The sequence below is a fragment of the Ammospiza nelsoni genome, chromosome 5, assembly GCF_027579445.1.
Source record: "Ammospiza nelsoni isolate bAmmNel1 chromosome 5, bAmmNel1.pri, whole genome shotgun sequence".
Lineage (NCBI taxonomy): Eukaryota > Metazoa > Chordata > Aves > Passeriformes > Passerellidae > Ammospiza > Ammospiza nelsoni.
In genome coordinates, this window is record NC_080637.1 from 3177486 (window position 1) to 3203515 (window position 26030).

Genomic DNA, 26030 nt, shown 5'->3' on the forward strand with positions numbered 1-26030 from the left:
GTGAGGGATTCCTGGGAGTTATGGAATGTGAGGGAGCACTTCAGGGTGTGTTTACAGGGCTGAGGATCAGTGGGGTGTGTGAGTGGGACTGTACAGAGCACAGCTCATACTCTGTACACAGAAATGCTAGAGAATTATTTGGTTTTGGGGTTTTTTTTCCAAGCTAAATTATGCTGTCCTTTCCCAGCTCCTCTCCAAGTGCCCCCTCCCTCCTGAGACAACGCATTAAAGCATGGGAAAAGTGATACTTAACATTGAGATTCATCATTAATTCCTCTGTCTTTTATTGTCGTAACATTAGCCATAATGAACTCCTCTTGCACTGATGTCGATTTGGTGTGTCACTTTCCCTAGAAGTGCTTCATAACTTAGCATTAATTAATGGTGACTTCTTGCAAATTGTGTTACAGAGCTGATAGCACTTCTGGGTAACCAAGTGTCACCAACTGCAGCCATCAAACTTGCTGTGGTAGCCAGGCATCGGGCAGGATTAATTGCTGTATCACACCAGGACTTCACCTCTGGGTCTTCCTGGGGAAGGGGGGAAACTTCATGGCTTGGGAATTTAACTTGGTTCAGTTCTCAGCTTTGCTGAGACCTCCAGCACTGGGCAAATCAATGGGGATGTTTGCACCAATCTGTGTGAGGATGGGGCAGGTGGGAATCCCAGGGGCTGGGTGATCACTTCAAAGTTCTTTCCAGGTGGAAAAACACACTTCAAGGTGTCTCTGCTTCGTGGAGCTTTGACTTCCAAAGGATCTGCCCACCTTGGCTCACCCAGGCGTTGTTATGTCACTTCTTGCTCCCAAATCCCAGCTGGGTGCAAGTCCTCCCATGGCAGCTTGGTCAGGGGAGTTTGCCTTGAAATTACAATAAGATTTTACTCCAAAAGACAGAAAGTCCCATTTGACTGGTTATTGAAGGAACCTGAAGGGAAAAACTCATTTACAAACATCTACAGGTTTGATATCAAGGACTAGAGCTGGGGTCACAGACAGAGACGCCCACATTTAGTCCCTGTTTGAGCCCTTGGTGTGGAGATTTGGATGATGCAGCGTACAAACTGACCATAAAATCACTTGCTTAAGACCAAAAGATAAAATAAGAGACCAACTTTCATCAGCAATAAGAAAGACACTGAGAGGGAAAAAAAGTTTAGTTCATTACAAGTCATTGTTTATCAGATGGAGCTGTGCCTTTTGGCTCAACAGGACTGGGGATCCAGTCACAATTCTAGCACTGCTTTAAATATAAATCTAAACAGATTTGTTTTCCTTGGAGAAGAGACTCAATCACCTTTTTCACAGATATTAAAAATGCAGAGAGAGGCTGGTGCTTAATGAGTTCACTTGCGAGGTACTAAAGCCAGCTACCACCTGTCAGGATCTTCAGATGCGCTCCTAGGCCTTAATTAAGAGCTGTTCTTGGTTTAATTTCATTCCTTCTCCCCCCAGCCCCACCCACCTGCTTCCCCCCTTTTTTGGTTTGCCTTGTTTCAGAAGACAGAAACCAGCCCCAGAGAGACGCCTTCCAAAGTCAATCAAAAATTAATTTCAGGTGGCAGCCGAGTCACAACTTCTCATTTATTCATCAAACTCCAGCGACTTCCCAATCTCCTAATCACAGATTCATTGAATCATTCAGCTTGGAAAAGGCCTCTAGGATCAGCAAGTCCAACTATCAAATTCCTGCTGAACGATTCCAGCTCTTCCAGCTCCTCCTGTTTGTTGCCTAGTGGTGGGACAAAAGCAGCCAGCCAAGCATGCAAATCAGATTAACAATTTGCACCTCTGTGAAAGGGATTAGCTGTTCTGCCTGGTGCGGATGCTCTAAGAAATCAGTCTGCATCTGTCAAAATCTGTAACCTTTCTTGTGTCCCTGACTCCATACTTGGGTTGGTTAAGATAATAATAATAATAATTAATTAACAGGCTGCTTTAGATTGCATCTTCTCCCATATGGGATTAAGCTTGTATTTCCTTAGGGAGCTGATTTTCCGGGCTGGCTGTGAATTTATTCTTTGCTGCTCTAATACATGATGGTGTTTGCATGCTTTCAGGGTCACAGCTACAGCAGGGAAAGCATAGGAGTTAAAGCAGTGGAGCCAGTTTAGGATTGTGTCCAAATCCCATAAATGCCACATGTGACTTCAGATAAGTCACTTAATCACCCTTTCTCACACCCTATATTTACCAGATCAGCCAAGGCAAGCGGATTTACAGGGATGATTCATCCCAAAAAGGGCCAAGGGACATTGCTTCTATTCCTGACTCTGCTCTGAAACTTCACTAAAGTCACTTTTCTCACACCATCCCCACTCCCCAGCTGCATCTGCTCGGCTCTAAAACCTGAGTGACAGCCCTCAGCCAAGACAGAGACATTCCCAGCCTTCAGTGTCCTTTTGGGGAGAAGGTCACTCTGTGGATGGTGGCTTTTCAGTGGGCACCATGCTTCTGATCTCAAATGGGGATGTGTCACCTTAGGTAACAACTCTAAATCATCAGCTCCCCTGAGTGACCATTAGGTCTGAGTTAAGTCTTTGAGACTAAAAGTAGTGATAAACCTGAACTTCCCCTACAAATTGGAACAAATTCTTGTCTGACAAACTCTCTTGTACAAGGTAAGGAGGAAGGGGTGAGTATAAAACTCACAGTAGCACTTGCAATGCAGTCTGGGGATGCTGCAAACCTCCCCAAGCCCCTTCTCCAAACAAAACAACACAATGACCTCATTCACTGAGGTATTAGGGCAAAGAAACCAACTTTGCAGTATCCATGAGTTCTCCCAATTTTTGCTTCACTGTTGCCCTTTGCAGACTGATACCCTAAAGGGAAGAGACCAGCCCTGCTTGGAAGGTCCAATCTCCTTTCTGCTAGTGTGACAGCCAGTTTGAGGCCAGCAAATGCCATATTCCGCATTGCAGTATTCCATATACCTTGCAAAGCTTTCCCTGTGGATGTTCTGCGTTTCCATTCCACCCAGTGCAGAGCAGGGTGGCAGAGAGATGCTGAGCAGCCTCTTTGGACATACTCTGGGCAGAAGGATTGGTCTTGATGGTGCAGTCTGGAGCCCATCACCACCAAATTTACCTCAAATTTACCCCAGATTTACTGCTTTAGAGGCACTTTGGATGAGGGAACTGCATCCCATTGGGTGGGCACAGCCTTGGCCAGACAGCAAGTTTTCCTTTCCAGGGTGTACAGAACACTTCCATTAAAAGTTACCTTTCTGTGGATTTAAACTTTCACCTTCTCTAGTAGAAGTCTGAGTTCCTAAAATTATTTGAACACTCCCAAGTCCTCAATTTCTTCTTTTTCCATCTTTTCAAGCCTTCTCCAGAGGAAGAATTGTTCCCAGCATCTCTCACACCAGGGGCAAGGAAGTTCACCTACATGATGCTACTCTGCCATGCAAACATCACCCACCATCTCCTGTCTCAGTCAGACTATTGGTGACTTTTTGTCCTCTATTTCCTCTCAGGAGGCTCCAGAAAGTGCTGCAATTCAAGCAGTTGTTCCATCATCACAACCCAGGCTTGTCCAGCCTTCAATTTGCATGACAAGGACAAGGACATTCTCTTCACACCATAGGCTGGCCATGTCAGCCTGGGACCAGAAAGAATCTGATTCTTGGCACATATGGAGATCCCAAAATGGGTGCTCACCTTCATCTGCAGGCAGAGTGAACCCATGAGAAGCAGCAGCAAGCCAGGTTTGGTGGAGATGCAGCAAGAGAAGGAGCAGAGCAGGGTTCGTGATGAGCTTGTCAGGCAAAATTGTAACTTGGATCAGGCATCAGGGAAGAGCAAAGGCCTGAGGGAAGTCCTGGCACGCCAGGACCAGCAGCCCCTGGGACTATTTAGGTCTTGTCAAGCAAGGAATGACATCTCCCTTTGAGCAAATGTCCATCTCTGGAGCTGTGGTGACAGCCCATCCCTGTCCATCCATTAAGGGTTTTGTTTTTGTGACAGCTGACACGGTGATGGCTCGGTGTGAATTGCAATCACAGCCCGAGCACAGTGAATCTGAACTTCCCAAACAAGAGGCTTTAACAAACCAACAATTCTGCTCACAGGAAAGGCCTCCTCCTGGGAGAAAAAGGCTCCTGAGGAGCTAAAAGCTCTTTTCCAAAAGGGATCTGTGCCCAGACAACAGCAGGGCTGGGCTTTGTAGGGGAGGAAGCTCAGGTGTTAGACAGAGAGGATATTTTTACTTGTTCCTTTGCCAATCACTGAAAGAAACAGGAGGACCCCTGGACTGGTGCCATGCCACTCAAAAAGCCCACAGGTAAACAAGGAAGGTCTCCCCCAGAGTGAGGGAATCAGAGTCTAAAATATAATGGGAGCTGGAAGAAATTAATAGGAAAAAAGAATAATAATAATAATAATAATAATAATAATAATAATAATAATAATAATAATAATAATAATAATAATAATAATAATAATAATAAATGTATATTATATAATAAATGGTTATTTTTATACATATTTTATATATATAATATATATATTTATATATATATAAAATACACTTTTTTATTATATGGGAGGGGTTTAAGTGCGTGAAATCTCACACATTTTAAGAGTGCACCTTTTGGGTTTTAACCCTCCAAGATCTCCACTCTCAAACATATCTCCTTCAGCCCCCTCCCTGCCAGCTTTCACTGTGGGCCACAGGAGGGAGGGAACTGCAATCCTGCAAAGCCAAGAGTGCAAGGATGTCCCATGGAGACGCCCCAGAAGGTTCCCATATGGCTGGATAAGCTGCTGGAGCTGATTTCCTGGCAGCAGGCGGGGTGCACAGTTGGAACAAAGCTGTCCCAAGACGTCTCACCTCCCTCGTGCGTACCAAGCACAGCTGAGCCACAGTGGATGCCAGAGCTGGAGCTGATCAGGAGACCTGGAGCTGAGTTCTGAGCTGCTCTGGCTGCACACAGGTCACCTCTCCAGCAGACAGGAAGGTTTCTTTTATGGACAAGACTTTCCAGAGCACAGTGAGAGTGTGGATGTTGTGAGGCTGAGCAAACCAGTGGAAAGGGAGATGCATCCAAGCTGCCAAATGCACTTGCAGACACAAACTGTGCTTTTGGGCAGCACTTTCTGTTTGTGTGTTCCCAAAGAGCCACCCGCACCTCTGTCCCTGCCCTCAGAGGCTGTTGATGGCCATGGTGGAGGTGGGAAATGCCCAAGTGTGGAGGAGGTTTTACAGCAACTTCTGTGAGCCAGAGAGAAGTTTGATAAGAAGATCCATGTTTGATAAGAAGAGGATCCTTGTTTGATAATAGGATCCATGTTTGATAGGAGGATGCGTGTTTGATAGGAAGATCCATGTTTGAGAAGAAGAGGATTCATGTTTGATAAGAGGATCCGTGTTTGATAAGATGTTCCATGTTTGATAGGAGGATCCACGTTTGATAAGAGGATCCATGTTTACCCCTGAAAGAATTTCCTACCCAGGTCATTGACACAGAAGCCAAGACAGACAGAAGGATAAATCAGAGAAACTGCAACTGCCTGTTCAATGAGCGCCTTGTTTGTCTCCCGTGACCGATGAGTGAAGTGTAAACTGATGAGTTGTGTAAGAATGTTTAAAAAGCATCAATGCTGCAATAAAAACATTTGAAGCCTTCTGGAAATAGAGTGTGTTGCTTTGTATTGTCTCCATCTCAACTATGACACCCGACCTCCTTGGATCCTCTGCACTGCCTCCAGCATTCCTGGCTCTGCTTTACCCTCTTCCTCAGTTTCCCTGCCTTCTTTGCTGAACGTACAGCTCATGGGGCAATAATTGCCCTTGACAACAGGCACACAAGAAGTTTTTTTCCTTTGGCCACATCTCTTTAAATTCACTTCCCTCAACCCCTCTTTCCAGTGGCTTTACCTGGCCAGACAGACAATTCTAACCTCTTCTTTGCAGCCTGCAAAGTCCACTGCTTTGGTTTCTCTCTGGGGGTGGGATTCATCTCACCTGGCGTTTGATGTGCACCACGTTGGTGTCTGCAGCCACACACTGGTCACCTTCAGACACCTTTAGAGTGTGCAGAGAGAAACAAGCCCTGCCAGGACGTGAGTCATCTGACCTATTTGAGATGTCTGCTTCAGAATGAGATTAATCATGCCCTGGAAGCACCTGTTTTGCTGCAGCTAAAGCAGGAGTCTAGACAGCCAGCTCATGAATTCAACCTCAATGTCTTTTTAGGTGCTCATCTCCCCAGGATCGTTGGCTCTAATGAACCCTCCAGCAATTTTGTCAGTCCTGCTTTAGCTGAGCTGTACTCTGGCCCATGCTGTGTGATGACAGCTAATGATGAGCAGTGTGACCTGATGAGAGCAAGGGCTGCTGTTGTCTCCTGAAAAGAGAATTCTGCCCTTCAGAGAAGGTGTGTAAAGGTAGCAGACTAGGCAGCCACGCTCAGGATCTGGATGTGGGTGGATTTTGGGGGTATTTTTACACTGCTCAGATGGTGAGGATCCTGCTCAAATAGAGCAGAAGAGATATCAGAGAGCACAAGTAACTTAAGGATATGCTCAAATGGTGAAATGATGAGTGTTGTGCTCTGTCTGCTTTTCCTGATAGTGCTGCCTCTCAGCCTTGCAAAAGTCAAACAGGGAAAAAGGAGCAAATCCAGAGTCCCAGAGCTGGGGAGCATCTCCTTAGAGAATTCAGTGTCCCATCCATGCAGCATCATAAACACCTACACAGAAAACCTTTGGAAGGAGCTTCAGGTGTGAAAGGGGCAGGTGAAGAGCTGCAGCCAACACATGTGCCCATGAGCTGGACAAAGACCTGCCTACAGTGCCCACACCTGATAAATACATCCAGGGCTCAAAATGCAGGGCTGAGACCCACTAAAAAACTTGTGTGCATTAATTTCTTGCTGTGTTTCCAGAACGCAGGCACCATTTGTGTCTAAGTGAGTCCTTAACAGTGCTGAGCCTGAGCTGGCAGAAGGGCTTTGACCTCGACTTAATTAATAGAGAAGACATAATCTTGATGTATGGCTTGCTGTTAGCATCCCTGGTTTGATACAGGTTAATTTAACTACAGCAGGATCTGTAGGAGAGCAGGATCATGGGATTTGGCTCTGGGGGCAGTTCCAGGTTTCATTATTCCACTGATTAATGACTATCACAGAATCACGGAATGGGTTGGATTTAAAGGGGCCTTAAAGCTCATCCAGTTCCACCTCTGGCTGTGGGCAGGGACACCTTCCACTAGTCCAGGTTGTTCCAAAACCCATCCAACCTGGCCTTGGACATTTGCAGGGATCCAGGGGCAGCCACAGCTTCTCTGGGCACCCTGTGCCAGGGCCTCCCCACCCTCACAGTCAAAAAATTATTCCTAATATCCCATCCAACCCTGCCCTCTTTCAGTTGTAGCCATTTCCCCTTGTTCTGTCCCTCCATCCCTTGTCCCAAGTTCCTCTCCAGATTTTCTGGAGCCTCTTTAGGCACTGGAAGCAGCTCTGAGGTTTCCCCAGACCCTTCTCTAGGCTGAACCACCCCCATCTCAGCCTTCCCCAACAGGGAGAGTCTGAGCCCAGCTGAGTCTTTACTTGTTGAGTTTGACAATCAAATACTTCCAGCCATTGCCATCTCTTTGTCACCATGATATTTTCTGAAAAATCCCTTCACCAGGATTTTTCTCCTGAGAAGCTGAGAAGCCTCAGAAAATAAATGTAAGCAATGATTATCTGATTGCTTGGAACGTGGTTTGGAGGTTGCCTACCAACAGGTGTATCTTTGATTGATTCCATGTGAATTGTTTTTAATTAATGACCAATCACAGTCCAGCTGTGTCAGACTCTCTGGTCAGTCACGAGTTTTTATTAATCATTCTTTTCTAGCTTTCTGATGTTCCCTTTCTCTTTCTTTAGTATATTTTTAGAATATAATGTAACGCAATGTAATATAATGCAATATAATGAAATGTAATATAATATAATATAATATAATATAATATAATATAATATAATATAATATAATATAAATCAGCCTTCTGAGAACTTGGATTCAATTCTCATCTCTCACCTCGTCCTAGGGACCCCAACAACACCTCAACAACTGGTGACTACTCTCTGTCACAAAGATGAGATCCTTGTCCTGTCAGTGGAGCAAAACCTTGTAAAATTGAAACCTTTTATTGCTCTTGGAACCAGCCACCACCAAGACAGGGCAGGAAACACACAGGGAGGGCTGAACTGCCTCTCTCCTGGTACTGGAGGCCATTGGAGAGGAAAAGAATTTCCCTGCAGTGCCTCACAGAGGGTTTGTTCTTGGCTTGCAAAAGCAAAGCAGTGTTTAACACCAGATGAAATCAGTGAGGAGGAGCACGGGAGTGGGGCCAAGGGTGAGATGATGTTTTGTGATAGAGTTAAGGCTCGCAGCAACCTCAGTGTTTTGGGAACAGATAATACGAGATGGGAAGTCTCCCATACGTTTTTCTTTTCAAGCATCGCTGTTCTTAGAGGAGCCACTAATCCATTAGGATAAAAAATGTATTTGAACAGCAGGAGATGAAGAAGGGCTCAAGTCCCTCTGTCCCAGAACTTGGCTAAAGTTTCAATGCAGCCCTCAGTGAAAGCAAACCAGTGCTGGGGACTGCATGAGTCTTTCTCAGGAGCAATAAAATCCAAGCTAAATCAGCCAGCTTGCTGCTATGACAGTCCCTTATTTTTTCATCTCTTGTTTCAGGCAGAAAGGGGGACACGAATATAAAAATGCAAGGAAAATATGGAAGAAGAGGAGGAAGAGGGTTCAGATTGGAAGACAGCCAGTAAATATTGTGATCCTTGCCTGTGGCCACAATACTCTGTATTGAGCAGGAGGGACCACCCTGTCCATCCAAGGGCTGCAGTGATTTAATCCAGTCCTCAGGAAGCTACAGAGAGTAGGAAGTAGGGAAGGATATTTACTTTGTCACAAGAACAAAATCCAGGACAGACCAACTATTTCTGAGAGACTTTTCTTCAGCCAATAAAGCCCTCTAGTACATCTGCTCTCTGTTTTATTTTCCCCACATTTATCAGAGGACTCCAAGCAGGACACCCCGGGGACTGTGACAGAGAAAAGGTCTGCAAAGGAGGAAGCATTTGAAGCTGGTTTTCCACTGGGAATATCTTTTAAAGTTGAAAATCTGCACTGGCCAGCATTCTGCCCTTTCAAGACTCCTTCATCCACACCCACATTTTCACATGAAGGTGCAAATTCCCTCTGCTGTGCTGACATGCAGGATGCTTTCTGACACCAGCCTCTGCCGGCAGCTCCCCTCAGAGCCTGTTAAAGTGAATTGTCTGAACCCCAGAGAAACTGGGCTGCGAGTCATTGTCTTGGTTTGGAAATGAGAATGTGAACCTCCCCTCTCTGAATTGCTATAAATTTTAAATTAAGGGGCCGTCAGGCAAAAAATATGGGAGCAGGAAATAGCAGTTCTTTATTAGGGAGCAGGAAATAAAAGGATAAGATAAGCAATGCCGTAAACTAGAACACTGGCAGTCAGAACCCAACCTGACACCCTGTGGGTCAGGGTCAGTCCCATTGGAATTGTGGCTCAGCCCTCCTGCAGTGTCAGGGGTGGTTCTGCTGGAGCAGGGATCCTGGAGAGAAGGATGTATTCTTCCTCTGAAGATCCAGTGGAAGAGGCAGCTTCTGTTCCTCTGGGAAATCCAGTGGAGAAGCCGTGCTGGTGTTCCAGAATCTCCAGATTATATCCAGGTAGGAATGCTTGGCTCCTCCCTCTGGGCTCACATCTCCCAGTTGGATGCTGTAGTTCTTATCAGCCATGCAGTGAGATTTAATAGCTGTTATCAGCAGATGTCTGCCCAGAGGGAGGAGCGGTGTGGAAGAGATAAGGAAAACTGCCCACTTAATAGAAGACAACTGCCATACAGATAGCAAATAGAATACATCTTGCCTTGCAATCTGGGACAGTCATTTCACCTCTTTCCTATTTCTCCAACATCTAGCATCACCCCTTGGATTGATCCCCACATTTCTGTGCTTTTCCTGCTCGTTGAAGTGTTGTTCCTGCCTTGGTGATTTCTGGGAGAGTTCTTTGAGCTCTCTCCAGGCCAGGCTGCAGATGATGTTTGCCAGCTCTGAGCCTCTGCAGAAGCTGTGAATCTGCCCCCAGCAGCTTCCAGGTACACAAAAATCTGCCTTCCAGCACTGTCCTCCTCCTCCTCCACAGCCACCCTGGGCAGGTATTTTAACTGCATTAATTAGTTGCTGTTTGCACTACCCAAGTCTCACGTTATCACTGGAATACTCATCTAAATCTGGTGGCCAAACAAATTAGAACTAATGAGGCCATCAGGGTCATATTAACATAGGAGGAAGATGGGAGAGCTTCTGGAGGAGGTTTCATTGCCAGACTAGGCATGTGCCCACACCTCATGCTGCCAGCAGAGCTTGATTTCCAAACAGGAGCAGATGAAGTGGATGCAGGGATGATCCAACACCAGATCTGGTGTTGGAACTCAGGACATTCCTCTGGCTGCCCTGGAGGACTTGAGACCCTGACAGGGGGCTCAGAGACCTTGGCACAGAGTCACAAACACCTGTGCCTTTGATTTTAGCCCATGGAAAAAAATACCAACTTTGTAAGATTTTAGCCCATGGAAAAAATGACCAACTTCTGAAGATTTACAAGCCACAAGAGTTTGAGTAGAATGATAGTGAAATTATCACAGGGTGAAAAAGTAGAATTTTGGGGATTTAGAATGGGGGTTCAAGAAGCAAGATGGAGGAATCTGGGCGTGTCCTCTCCTCCTTCTTCTCCTTCTTGTCCTCCATCTTCTGCTGTGATGGTGGCACTTCTGGATTGGTTTAGAGTAGAGACAGACTGTCTAACACAGGTGATAGGGATTGGAAAATTATTGTAAGTAAGTAAAGAGATTTGTGGACATAGTATAAAAAGCTAACACCACCCCAAAGGCAGGGGCTGTGCCACAACCTGACCTGCTGGACAGATCTCAGCAGGTCAGGAGAAAGAATGGAATAGATAAGAAAAAAAAAATAGAGAAAAAGAAAAGAAAGAAAAAAAAAACAAAAAAAAAAAACAAAAACCAAAACCAATCTTGAAAAGCAGAACTGAGGAATCTCAACTTCTTCTTCGGTCACGGGGCTGGGAAAAAAGACTTTTAGTACCTCAGGAACCATTCCAGAAACACACAACCCAAGAATCTGGGGTGTGGCAGGATGTGGCAGCAGTTGCTTGCTGCCTCCTGGGGAGTTTGGTAATGGCAAACAGCAGCAGGCTTGGATGAAGGACGAGAGGCAGAGTGGATGGAGAGAATCTGGCACAAAGCTCCAGGGATCCTTGGCTCAGCTCCCTACACTTGACCTCTGCTGGTAAATGAGCCTGGTGCTCTAAGAGAGACTTCAGAAAGGTCATCTGAGTAACTCCCATGCAGGAGATGCCAAGGAAGCAGAGGGGAGGGGATGTGAAGCCAGGCGCATCCTATCTCCCATGCCTTTGGCTACAGATGGGCTTCCATGGCATTTCTGCTGGCCCAGGAGCCCACAGGGGTGGAGCTGTTGGAAGAGGCAGATTTAATGGGAAGATGGACAGTTCTAGAAGATATACAGCTGACACAGACATGAGGATGGGTCCTCTAAGGGGTAACAGGCCCAAATAGAAAGTCCATCCATACTGAGATCCTCTCTGTCCTGCAGGCACTCCTCTTAATGACCAATCACAGCCAGCTCTGTTGAAACTCTAGAGAGTCACAAGTTTTTCATTCTCATTCTTGTTAAGCCTTCTGTATGTATCCTTTCTCTATTCTTTAGGATAGTTTTAGTGTAGTATTCTTTTATATAACATAATATAAATATAATGAAATAATAAATTAGCCTTCTAAAAACATGGAGTCAGATTAATCCATTCCTCTTTCGTCCTGGGGACCCTGAAAATACCACAAAAGGTGACCTCAGATGTTGGCTGTAGCCTGAGCTGAAGAACAGACCCACACTTGGTGCCATCCCTGTGGGTTGCAACTGGATCATTTTCAAGGTCCCTTCCAACTCAAACCATTCCATGATTGTGTGGGAAGTGCCAGCCCCCCTAACACTTCTGGAAATGGTGGAGAAAATTCCATACCACCCCTCTGAGACAAGAACCAGAGCATTCCTGCTCCCCCTCTGCCTTTGAAACACAGACAGTGGGTATCAGGAGGGCAGATGGGACTCAAAGGGTCACAAACTGAGGATGCCTGAGTGGAAAGGGCATCTCAGGACACATACAAATGTTTCAGAACTTTGATAAGACCCTCCAGACATCTCCTCTTTATATTCTGTCCTTCCTCAGGCACCAGAGAAGCAACTGCTTGGGAGAGGCATGACCAAGATTTTTGGGAGAAGTTGGAACCTTCAGCAAGGCTCAGAGAGCAAGACAAATGTTATGGTTAATACCTGTAAATTTGGCTGTTGCTTTCTGAGATTTATTTATTTTATATTTTTATTCTGCAATGAGTTTCTTTGCTGCTGCAGAGGTAGCACTGAGATTATTTGCTCATATACCCAATACTATGGTGTCATTTCTGTTTTGTTGGATGGATGAGGGTCACTTTTAGACCCCTTTTTGTAGGAATGAACTCTTAAAGGAGACATTTTAAAATGTCTTTCCCATAAGCATTTATGCTAACGAAGAAAGCATTTACAGAAATCTCCAAAAAGCAGCACTGAATCACTCCTGCTTGTCTTCTTTTCCTGGAGATCATCCAAGACTGAGATAATGCTCATGTTCCTTTGCAGGGTTAGAAGGTCTTAGAAGCATCTCCAGAGGTTCTTCTGCTTTTATAACAGCACTTGAAATCTGTGTAACAGCCAAGAAATAGCACAGATACCTTCTGATAGTAAAATTACAGATAACTGAAGTGTCTGGTGGTGGTGCCTTGGTCACAAACCCTCACCTTGTGCTGCCAGCCCAAACATGGCCTCAGGTGACACCAAGAGAAAGCCACCATCATCTCATGTTGCAGGAGTGACATTTTATGGGACATTGGCCAGCTCTTAAAGAAGTCAGTGATGTAATTGACAATTAGGAATGAAATCTTATCTCACTACCAGAGGTAGTTAAATGAACACTGAGGCCTAAAGGTGATCTGATACTGAGGGAAGAGTTTATGACATTCCTTCCAGAGATGCAGCAGGGAATTCTGCATGTGCAGAATCTGTATCCTTCACACAATCATGGAATGGTTTGGGTTGGAAGGGACCTTAAAAATGATCCAACCAACCCCAGGGATGCCACCTAGTGTGGGTCTGTTCTTTGTCTGCTCCTCAATGTCTGAGGTCACCATTTGTGGTATTTTCGGGGTCTCCAAGATGAAGGAGGAATTGATGAATCTGACTCCATGTCCTTAGAAGGCTAACTTATTATTTTATGATATTTATATTATGTTATATAAAAGAATACTATTCTAAAACTATAGTAAAGAATAGAGAAAGGATACATACAGAAGGCTTAACAAGAATGAGAATAAAAAGCTTGTGACTCTCCGGAGCCTCAACACAGCTGGATGTGATTGGTCATTAAGTTAAAACAATTCACATGAAACTAATCAAACAATGATAAACAATCTCCAGACCACATTCCAAAGCAGCAAACACAGAAGAAGCAGATAATTATTGTTTTCATTTCTTTCTGAGGCTTCTCAGCTTCCCAGGAGAAGAAATCCCGCCGAAGGGGTTTTTCAGAAAGTGTGACAGTGACAACCAAGGAGAGCAGCTCTTGAGAGGACCAAAGCCACCTTCCCCAGCCATCACCAGGAAACAGCTTTCCAGGGCTTTAATTGGTAAAAAAGCAACACAGCGTTGATGGAATCAGTGAGTGACACCAACCCCTCCATCAGCTCCAGCACACATCCTCATGGATGGTGGGGCTGTGGGGAGGGTTTCATTCCTGCCCTATCACCCTGCCCCATCTCCCTGGCCACTCTGGGCAAAAAAAAGGAGCAAGAGCAAAGAAAAGAAATGCAGTGATGGGAGAGAGAGTTAACTTTTAGGCTGTGTGAGGAATAAGGGAGCTGGATGTCATTGTGCTGCAGAAGTGACCTACTTTCTCTTTATCTGGCTTATCTCTGTTTGCATTGGCTTATTGATGGCAGGAGATACTGCTAAGTGAGTGGTGCTCCCAGAATACAAATGAAGGTCGAGTGCAGCCCTTCTGCCCAGGGAAAACTCTGGCAGGGACCAGGAGCAGCTCCTCCACCCAGCTCCTGGCAATTAGCAGGCAGATCTAATGCAGGGAGGTGATGGGCTCTGAGGCAGTGACCAGAGCACTGTCACTGCCATGCCTTCTAATGAGCAGGCAGAAGCCAGGCAATGAGCCCTGCAGCAGATTGTGATGGGGCAAATGCTGGTTTAGTCCCACAGGAAGCCTGGTCCAGCTGGGGTAGACTTTTCCTTGGCCATTCCTTGAACTGAAGCATGAGGAGGAAAGACAACTGCTGGAAAACTGCAGCTCCAGGTGGAATTCTCTCCAGGAAGGACAGTGAGATGCACATTTCTCTCTCCCATTTTCTGGCCACAGCAGTGTCAGCCCAGGGTTGCCACGGCTCTCCATGTGGGCAGGGCATTGTGCTCCTGGTGTGCTCTTCATCCCTCTGCAAAAACCTCCACCTCTGAGGCTAAGCCTGTAAAACACACAGTGCAGGGCCAGGAAAACAGCTGCTGGCACAGCCTTGGCCAGTGCCACCCTCACCCTGACAGTCCAGCACTGCCCTGGCAGGGTTGAGGACGTGGCCTGGACACCACCTGAGCCCATCAGGCCATGTGGTGGAAGAAAGGAAAATGATATTTGTGGACATAAATACCTGTACTACGTACCCTCAGCCTCAGGGCATGTGCCCTGCTGTGTTTCATTACATACATTACAGCACCTATGAAAACTTCCTTTAGCCAGACAAAAACTTTCCTTGGAAAGTACATGGACTGTAACACGGTGGTGCCACAATTCTCAGCATCCTTTTGCCTTTCTACAGGGACTGAATCCCTTTTCCAATCCAAATCTACCACTGAGACCTGGGCTCAGCCCCACTTTCCCCCCACTCCACACCTTCCCTTGTCACAGACATCTTTTATGAAAAATCCTTTCCTTAGGATTTTTTCTCCTGAGAAGCTGAGAAGCCTCAGGAACAAAATGTAAACAATGATTATCTGCTGCTGTGGAATGCAACAGGTGCATCTGGGATTGCTCCATGTTGGTTGTTTCTAATTAATGGCCAATCACAGTCAGCTGGCTCAGACTCTCTGTCTGAGCCACAAGCCTTTGTTATCATTCTTTCTTTTAGTCTTCTGATGAAATCCTTTCTTCTATTCTTTTAGAAGAGTTTTAATATAATATATATCATAAAATAATAAATCAGCCTTCTGAAACATGGAGTCAGATCCTCATCTCTTCCCTTATCCTCAGATCCCTGTGAGCACTAACACATTCCCTCACCTCTCTCAGGTCCCAAGCTGGTTCCACACCTTGTTTCCAGGATCCTGCTTCCCACCTGCACAGGGCTGGTGCCACACTTGGAAAAATCTCCTCATCCTCTCCTTTCCTCCTCCTTTTCCCCTGCCTGCCACACCTGTATTTGCTAATCAGCTCACAGCATGCTCAGTAATTGCCCACGAGGAAACGCGGGTGCAGATGTGGTGGGGAGGCAGGGGCACGCACAAAATGAGATTCTTGTTTTCCAAACAGACACCAAAATTTAATTACAGCCTCAATAAGCGGTTATTAAAACCCTCTTCACTTTGTTGTTGTTCTTCCCCCCATTGTCTCCTGGCTCTGCATTATTGAATCATCAGCTCCTGTTGTCTTGTTTGGATGCTTTGAGGAAAAAAGACAATGCAGGAGACTGAAAACACAGTTTGGACCCACACGGCGTCTTCCCCCTCTCTCCTCCTCCTTTTCTTTTACCGCAAATTTTCCCTTTCTTTCTGATAAAAATACATAGCTGAGAGTTGTCACCCATATTTTTTCTGTCTGTTTTCATCCCCAGGAATGAATGGAATTCTCAATCCTTGGCGCAGGGAAGGGAGAGAAAGAAGGAAAAGGGGAATTTGCTGCAGGAATTCCCAATCCTTGGCAGAGAGGAGAGAGAGAAGGAAGGAAAAGGGGGATTTGCTGTGTTCTGTAGGGCAGTGTGTGCCAGTGGGATGTGTTGGAGCCCAAAAAGGGGGCACAGCCTGCTGCAGATCTCCATGATGGGATGATCTCCCCATCCCCTGCCCAGACTGACATTCCCCAGGTGTCTTCACGCCAAGGGAATGTCTTCTTGCCTAAAGATCAAGGGAGTTTTGGGTTTCCAGCCCAAAGGGATCATCCTGCCTTGGGCTTGAGCAGTGTCCTCATGTTATCCTGATCTTTGAGGGGATCAGAATGACCTCCTCAACCAGGCCTTTCTATGGAATATCTGCCATATCTTTCTATGGGATATCTGCCATAGAAAGATATGGCAGATATCCCATAGAAAGATATGGCAGATATCCCATAGAAAGATATGGCAGATATCCCATGGAAAGATATGGCAGATATCCCACGGAAAGATATGGCAGATATCCCATGGAAAGATATGGCAGATATCCCATAGAAAGATATGGCAGATATCCCATGGAAAGATATGGCAGATATCCCACGGAAAGATATGGCAGATATCCCACGGAAAGATATGGCAGATATCCCATGGAAAGATATGGCAGATATCCCATGGAAAGGCCTGGACGCCCTTTTTCCTATAATCCTGAGGTAGTTAAACACTCCTGGCTGTTTGCAGCAACAGCTTTCAGCTTCCCTAGGAAATTGTGCTTGTTTTACCCTCAGGGTAGGAGTGAGGATTGACATCCCCACTGCATTCCTGTAGGGAAAGAAGGAGATAGAGTTTTCCTGAAGCTGGTGCCTGTGAGGATTCTTTGCTGACTCCACCATCCCATTTCCCAAGGACATGGAGAGGCTGTAGGCTGTGTCACCACAAGGTCCCTGTCAAAGGGTCCCAAGCTGTCCTTAAAAAAGGCAGGAATTAAATCCTGTCCATGTCCAGCTTCCCTGTGAGGCTGTTCAGGGCAGAGGGCACTAAGAAAGCTTTGCTGCTACACCAGGATTCATTAGCACACCATGTTAGCCCTGGGCATGCATCAGAAATGTTAATCAGAGTTTCCCCCCTCCCTCCTCCCGGCTTTAATCCCTCTATCAGGATCCCTAAAGGTTTGACATATGCACCCCAAGCCTGCTCGCAGGGCTTGGTGCTATCTCTGCCTCCATCAGGAGGAACCAGCCAGTGTCTAAGCTCCCCTGCTGCCTGCTGGGTTTTCAGACTTGATTCCATCTCCTTCCTGCATAATCCCTGCTTGTAATTACAAATATCAGGCGTGGGGGGCCAGGGGGGCCCATCTGTGGAGATAACAACTGCCCTGTTTGCTGACCAGAGCAACCAGAGATGGCTCCAGCTACTTGCCAGCTCTGCTGCATAAATCCAAAGGGCCTAAAATTGTGTATTTACATGGCTCCTTAACTGCCTTCTTGTCAAGGGCAGCCTTCCCACCACGGATGGAAATAAAAAGGTGTTTATTTGCACAAGCCCTGAAGCCTGGCTGGCCTGTCACATGGGTGGCAGATTTATCCTGCTCATCCCTTAGAGCCAGACTAGGACACATGGAGATGAATCCTGAGTGTGGGCAAGAGGACCAGGATACAGGTACACCCTCCAGAGAGCAGTTTCCCACACAGAAATAGAGGGGAAGTGCTGGAAAAGGTTTCATCTGGCTGAGAAAATCTGGGTTAGTAAGAGGGAAAGGCTTTGATACAATAAGAGGATGGTCCCTGAAAGGATGGACATGAAGTGAGGCATGACCACTCTCAGGAGATGCTCCAACTCCTCAAATCCTTGGCTAGAATTCACCTCCAGGAAAAGGTGCCTTCTCCACTGTTCCTCACTTGGGGTCACCAAATGTGGTGGTGTTTGAGGGTCCCCAGGACAAGGGAAGAGATGAGAATCTGGACTCCATGTATATCAAAAAGCTGATATATGATTATAATATTAATATATTATATTTTATATATTAATAATATACAAAATATATTATATTATATTATATTATATTATATTATATTATATTATATTATATTATATTATATTATATTATATTATATTATATTATATTATATTATATTATATTATATTATATTATATTTTATTACTACATTAAAGAAAGAGAAAGGAGACATCAGAAGGCTAGCAAGGAATGAATAATAAAATTTTGTGACTGACCAGAGAGTCTCCCACACAGCTGGACTGGGATTGGTCATTAAGTTAAAACAATCCACATGAGACCAATCAAAGATGCACCTGTTGGTAAACCATCTCCAGACCACATTCCACAGTCATCAGATAATTATTGTTGACATTTCTTTTCTGAGGCTTCTCAGCTTCTCAGGAGAAAAATCCTAGCAAAAGGATTTTGATATGTCAGTGACACTCCCCTGGCTGGCCTCATAAAATCAATATTCTCCAATATCACCCAAGTCCAACCATTAACCCAGCACTGCCAAGGCCACCCTTAAACCATGTCCCCAAGTGCACGTTTACATGTCTTTTAAATCCCTCCAGGGATGGGGACTCCACCAGTGCCCCAAGCAGCTGGACAACCCTGGTGGTGAAAATCACTTGACAGGAGGGGAAAAATTCACCTGAGTGCCTTCAGACACTGTTTGGGCAGTGGTTTCTTGTTGGAGCCCTGGAAGCTGAGAATTTTTAAACTTTCTGTGCTAAAAGGCACTGACCCACAAGAAAATACTACATTTGACCTGAAGCCGTAGAGAAAGCTTCCAAAATTGATTAATAACACTAGAACTGCAAGTGTTTAGTTTGAATAGAAGTGTATAATATCACAGGGTAGAAAACTTAAAGTTTTAGAATATAGTAATATATAGAGAGCAAGATAAAAGTTTTAGAACAGAAGCTAGTCCTTCTTCTTCTTCGTCTTCCTTCTTCTTCACCTTCTTCTTTCTTTTTCTTCATAAGTTTGAGTAGTATTTTAAAATTAGACAGAAAACCCCGCATTGCGGACTTTGAGTGATTAGTTATTAGGTTAAAAGTAAAAATAATTTAAGTACCATTTCTTAATTAAATAGTTTAGCCTTAAAAGGCCTTATGGAAAAAGATAGTGAACCATTTTGTAGCTTGTTAATTAAATACTACAAAACTCACACCTAGTAAGGCTGTAATATAAATAAAAAATAATAAACACCTAGGTCTGAACATGAAATATCATCTCCAGGAACCAAAAAGGGACTGGGCATGGTACAAAGTACCAGCTACAGCATCCACTTTATTTTGTTGCTGAACATTCTGCCACAGGTAAGGGACCTGCTGGAGATCTCACAGACAATGCCAAGTGTGAGTCAGACTGCTCTGTTTGCCCTCAAGGCTGAAGAGGGCAAATCCCTGGCCCTCTTTATTTATTTGCCAGCACAAACAAAGCCTTTGATCCCTCAGAGTCCCTGGAGGAGCCTCCTGTGCACAACTCAGAGTGCAAGTTGTGTCATCCTAAAGCAAACACCCACTCCTGGCCCCTGACTCACAGCCCCAGTCTGGTGATGGTGTCAATTAGATCCCTCTTATCTACACAGCTCACAAGCCACCCACCTTTGAGACACTCCAAGAGGTGAATCCCACCTGAGATCTCAGCCCAAAGGGGACCAGTTCTGCACCAGGGTTTAAGGAGATGCAGCAGAATCCATCCCTCCATCACCCAGCTCCTGTTCTTGGCATAGTTAGTGGATGAGCTCTGTAAAAAGCAGATGTGAAGGACAACAGTGTCACAGACATCTTTTATGAAAAATCCTTTCTTTAGGATTTTTCCTCCTGAGAAGCTGCGAGGCCTCAGGAACAAAATGCAAACAATGGTTATCTGCTGCTGTGGAATGCAACAGGTGCATCTGGGATTGGCCCATGTGGGTTGTTTCTAATTAATGGCCAATCACAGCCAGCTGGCTTGAACAGAGAGTCCAAGCCACAAGCTTTTGTTATCATTCTTCCTTTTTCTATTCTTAGCCAGCCTTCTGATGAAATCCTTTCTTCTATTCTTTTAGTATAGTTTTAATGTAATATATATCATAAAATAATAAATCAGCCTTCTGAAACATGGAGTCAGATCCTCATCTCTTCCCTCATCCTCAGATCCCTGTGGACACGGTCACACAACAGGACCAGCCTTATGGGATGTTCCAGCTCCCCAACAGGCCCTCCTTGTCACATCACAACTGGACCCTGGCTGCTTCTCGTGAGGGCAGGAGACTTGGATGGGTTAAAAAAACCCCAACCAGGCCCAAATTGTCACCTCTATCTGCCCTGGAGACAGTGAGCTCACAGCTCCTGCTCATGGCTTTTGGACAGGATTCTACATGAGAGTTTCTTCTCTTTGCATGGATCTTTAATTCCTGACCTTCCCCACATCCTTCCTTCCCTGCTGCCCTCCCTGGCCTCTCAAATCTTTTCTCCTGCCTGTGCTGAAGGAAAATTCCTCTTGCTTTTGGAAGGGTCACTGTGTGAGCAGCAGGGAGATGACAGCAGCGCTCTGAGCAGCCACCAGAGATGTTCCCTAAGCATTCCCATCCCCTTTCCCCCTCCCTTTCTCCAGAAGTTCCAGTCCTTTATCACACTCATTTCCGCCCAACTATTTATTGTGCAATAACTCATTACCATTCCTCCTAGGACACCTTTAATAAAAGCCTACGCTTGCATATTAAATATTAAATTTATAAGATGTATAATCCTTCTAATTAAGTTGAATTTAATCTAGAGCTCTAAATTAGGAGGAAAAGAGTGGGGAGAAAATAAGAAGGGGAGGGGAAAAAAAAATCAGAAAAGCCAAGCATGGCAGAGAATATCTGCGTGTGCCAACCACCCTGTGGTGTCATTGTCTGAGAGCAGAGACCTGAGGGGCTGCCCCCACTGAGATGAGAGAGGGCAGGGGATCCACAGAGCCCTTTGAAGGTTCATTTCATGCCACTCACAGGCAGCACAGCCAGAGGCAAGGTGTCCACCCATCACTGGAGTCTGACAGACCTGGTTCCCTGCCTGGGCCTGGCTGTGGGGAAAAGGTCCAGATTCACAAAGGGGCTTAGGAGCTGTGTCTTGTTTGAGGCAGGGCTTAGCTGCCAGCAAAACGATTCTGAAAGCTCCTGACTTTGGGGAGTTTGGGTCCACGTGCCTTTCCAGCCTTTGGATTTCACGCAACATTTGGCTTCCTTGTAAAAGTCAGAGAACATAATCCCAAATAATTTTTGTTTTGTGCTGGTCCTGAACTGCAGTTCCTGCACACAGGGGTAATTCCAATTGCTCCTGCAGAAGACCTGTGTATCTGCTAGATCCTAAAGCAATGGGATCACGCCTGGATTCTTCAGGAATGGAACCTCATGGAACCAAAGAATGGTTTGGGTTGGAAGGGACCTTAAAGCCCATCCAGTTCCACCCCTGCCATGGCAGGGACACCTTCCACTGTCCCAGGGTGATCCAAGCCCTGTCCAACCTGGCCTCGGACACTTCCATGGATCCAGGGGCTTCTCTGGGCACCCTGTGCCAGGGCCTCACCACCCTCACAGGGAAGGATTTCTTCTGTAAATTTCATCTCCTGCTCCTTGGTTTTGATGCTCTTCTAATGCTCAGAGGAGACAGCAGGCCTATGGGGACTGCCACTGATGAATGTACCCTGTCACTTGTGAAATATCTTATTTTGCTCTTAAAACATCTGGATTTCCCATCTTACCAACCACACAGCTATATGGCTGTCATTAATAAATTAATAAATTAATAAATTAATTGTCATTAATAAGTACAGTAAGTACAGTTATGGGTTTAACACAGTCCTTAAACACCCCTCACAGCCTTTTTCCATGGGATATTTTTCCATGTGATATTTTTTAAAAGCAAGAATAAGGTGACCATCATGCCTGGCCAGAAGCTGGAGAGTGGGGGAATTATGCTGTTGTAAGCAGAGTGTGTAAGTGCCATTTTAAAAAAGCATTTTTAAAAAAAAGTTGTTACAGGTTTAGGACAAGAGAAAGGAAATATTTGGCAAACTAAGCACTGCACTGGGTTTACTAGGTTGTTGGACAAGTAGTTGGAAAAAAACTCACCAGGGATGCTCCTAGCACAGCTGGAAGAAAACTCTCTTGGGGTATCTCCAGCACATCAGAAAAGAGCTGCAATGGATGTCACTGACAGGACTGGAGGTCACCAGAACTCTATCAGCACACCAGAAAGGAAAGGTGATTATGATATTCCCAACATAACCTATCCGTGTTTGAAGACAATCCCACCAGGACACAGTGGCACATCTGGTGCCACGTTCTACCAAGATGCTCCAAGCCCATCTGGCAGCACTAGAGGAGTTAAAAAGCACAAGAACTGGAGTGCTGGGAAAGAGGAATGTGAATTATCTCTCCTAACAACCTAATCTTCCTTCCTACCCACTGGGTGAACGAGACCCACAGCCTGCAAAGCATGGAAACCTCTCTCCTTGTTGCCTCTATCACACCCAAGTTGTGCTCCTGCCTTTTTTCAGTCATTAAGAGACTCTTGCAGGGCCATAAAGAAAATAACTCACTTACTGGCATTTTCTTCAAAGTCCATATTGTATGCATTGCTTTTCACAGGGAATTGGATTTTCAAATTCACAGGCTCTAAAGGTCAAGGATAACAGGCTATCAGCGTTTAATATGCATTCCAGGGAAAAGAAAAAAACTATAAAATTTGAAATAAAGGCTGCATGAAAATTCATTTCCAAAAAACCCCAGATCAAAACACCTCCCTTCCCTCCCTATGAACTGGCATCTGCTCTTTGTTGTTGTATCTGAAATGTATTAAAAGTCTCCTGCTAGCACCGTGGCTTAAGTCAACATCTGCAGCATTGATTCCTGAAGGTGATCCAGTAAGGAGGGGGGTTGGAGCCAGGACTTTTGTTCAGCATCAAAACAACAGCAGCAGCAACAAAGACCATGGCAGCTTTTGTGGCTGCGTGTGCACGTGCCTGTTAGAGATGCTGAGGTGGGTGAAGGTGTTGAAAGGGATTCAGCACGGATTTCAAACAGCTCCCTGCTGCTGGAGGGACGGGGAGGAGCACACAGAAAGGAGAATGTGAAGCCCTGAAGCTGTCTGTGTTCTCATTTCAGTCACACCAGCCATTCTCAGGAAGGGCAATCAGCTATTCTGAGCTTTGCTGTGTACTCCAACAGGAATAAGACTGAAAAGGAAAGAGGAAGGAAATTTGCTCAGAATCCCATATTCTGACCAATGGGATGACTGTCTTCTCCCTTAGAGGGTTCCACAGATAATACCCAAAAATGTTCCATGTTGTCTTGCACATCTCTGAAACAACTCTCTCCTCGCTGGAGGAATTCAACAACATCACTGAAACAACTCCCTCCTCAGTGGAGGAATTCCCTTTCCCTTAGGATCCACCTAATTGTAGAATTTAGCAAGGTAAGTGCCCAGGTTGAACAGCCACTTTGGTAGCAGATGGATAGAGACAGACACTTCCAGAAGGTTGTTAGCCCAGCTGGAGAGAGCTGGACTGAAATTTTCCCTGAAAATTAATTTGTCTCTCTGCCACCTCCTCCAAGAAGTTTAGACAACTTGCTTTTACAAGAAATTTCACTTTTCAACAGCTGAGAAGGGCCTCTCCCTTTGAGAACTGCCCAAATCCTGATTTCAACAGAAGAATCACTCCCTGCCTTTCCCCCAGCCTGTGACAGACCTCTCAGCAGCAGTTTCCACCTGGATCACCTCATTCCCTGAATGAGGGCAGCAGGGACACAGGGACTCACACCCACACACAAATTCCAGGAGTGGAGCAGAGCCAGAGCCCAAACCCTCATCAAAGATATCATGATTCATGGGTTCCCTCAGATGTGGAATCATCTCGAGTTAAGGCAGGAAGAGAGGCACAAGGAAAAGAATTCCCAAAGTCCCCTATATCCCCATTCACAGCCTTATCTGTTGTACCACACATCCCACAAAGCCTTCAGCTGGAGGAAAACCCATCAAAAATGCGCTGAGTGACTTCAACGCCACGGAGTGCTAAATGAGTCACCATGACTCAGGACCTGGTGCAGGGAAGGAGAGGGAGGAAAACTCGATGGGAAAACTTTGGCAATCCCTCTTCCCAGTCAGCTGCAGGGTGGGGTCAGTCTGCCTGTGCTCCCCTTGCCTGAGCAAGGATGTGCTTGGGAATCACTTCAGCACAGGAGATGCTGGCTCCTAGAACAGGTATTTCACATTCCTCCCTGGAGCTCTTCAGGATTTCCTCTCCATCAGGTTTCTCCAAAGCCCCCAGTACTGAGACAGTGTTCACAAGGGTTTCAGGTTTAAGGGAAGAGAGAAGGATCTGAATCCATGTTTCAGAAGGCTGATTTATTATTTTATGATACATATTACATTAAAACTATACCAAAAGAATAGAAGAAAAGGTTTCATCAGAAGGCTAGCTAAGAATAGAAAAAGAAAGAATGAATAACAAAAGCTTATGTCTCAAACTCTCTGTCTGAGCCAGCTGACTGTGATTGGCCATTAATTACAAACAACCACATGAGACCAATCACAGATGCACCTGTTGCATTCCACAGCAGCAGATAATCAATGTTTACATTTTGTTCCTGAGGCCTCGCAGCTTCTCAGGAGGAAAAATCCTAAGGAAAGAATTTTTCATAAAAGATGTCTGTGAAACACAAGGATCTTGAGGAGGAGGCCAAGGCACTCCTCAGATTATCCACAACTGCAATCCAGGTTGGATTTGCCAGCCCATCCTCTCCAGCAGCCTGTACTGATGCCTTGGACTTCCTAGAGCAGAGGCTGGACAGAGCTAGAGAATAAAGTGGGGATTTATTAAAGGCCTTAAGTAGATACACCCTGGGCAGTGCAAGAACCTGGCAGAGGCTACACCAAAGATGGACCCAAGATGGACCCAAGATGGACCCAAGATGGATGATGGTCACGAGTTTTTTTGGCAAATATAAGTTTAATCTGTTTGCATATCAGAGGTTAATTGTCCAATTGCAGCTTCAGGTGATGGAGTCACATTCCCCCAGTTTGCTTCTCCCAGTTCACTTTTGTTTGTGCTTTTTGGGCCTGAGGCTGTGAGGTGTCCTTGGTTCTCAGGGCAGAGGGATTGTTCTGTGTGCCCAAACTGAGAACAGAGCTCACAAACACTGCAGGGAGTTCAGAGCTACACACTGATGCAGGACAGGAGCTGGAAAATGTAAAAACTAAAATTTAAGGCATTACTACTCCCTTGCCATGGCAAACAGCCCCTCTCCCTTCCACCAGGCCTGTGGCAGGGTGCTTGGGGCTCTCCACAGAGAAAGGGTTAATCTGCCCCTCTGTGGGACAGAGCCAGACACCCAAAATCAATCCCTCAGCAGCCAATGTGAATTAAGCCAATTTCTGCATCAAAGCCTAGGCAAACCTGGTTGCTGTTAAGGCAGCATTTATGAGGGGTCTGGAGGTGTTGTTACATTGGGAAAGTTTCTCCTACCCCAAGATCAAGGACTCCTGGACAGCAAGCCTACAGCTCAAAGCAGCACCTTGTGGTGAGGAAAACCAAACTGAGACAAACTGCTGGAAGCAGCTTAAAAATCAGCTCAGAGAGAAGGTCTGGGAGGTGAATTTGTTTGGTTTGTGCAGCACAGGGCTCTCCAGTAGAGGAAAGAAACACCTGAGGATTTCTAAAGTTTGGTCTGCTGGGGTGGATTGAAATTAATTTGACCCCACCATGCAAGGGCTGAGAGGTTCCCAGTGAAAAAGTCAGACCATCAAAACTGAAGCCAAGGGAGTCTTTGTTCACAAAGTTCCTGGTCCATCAGAAGAAATTTTTGCCTCAGGATATCAGGTATCAGTAAATGTGCAACAGAGAGAGCAGTTTGCATCATCCATCTGTAATCCTGAAACACACAGTGCCCACTGCTCCATCTCCAGTCAGGAAAATCTGTCTGGATTCTGAGTCAACTCTTCCAGACATTTGAAGATGTTTGGTTGAAGAA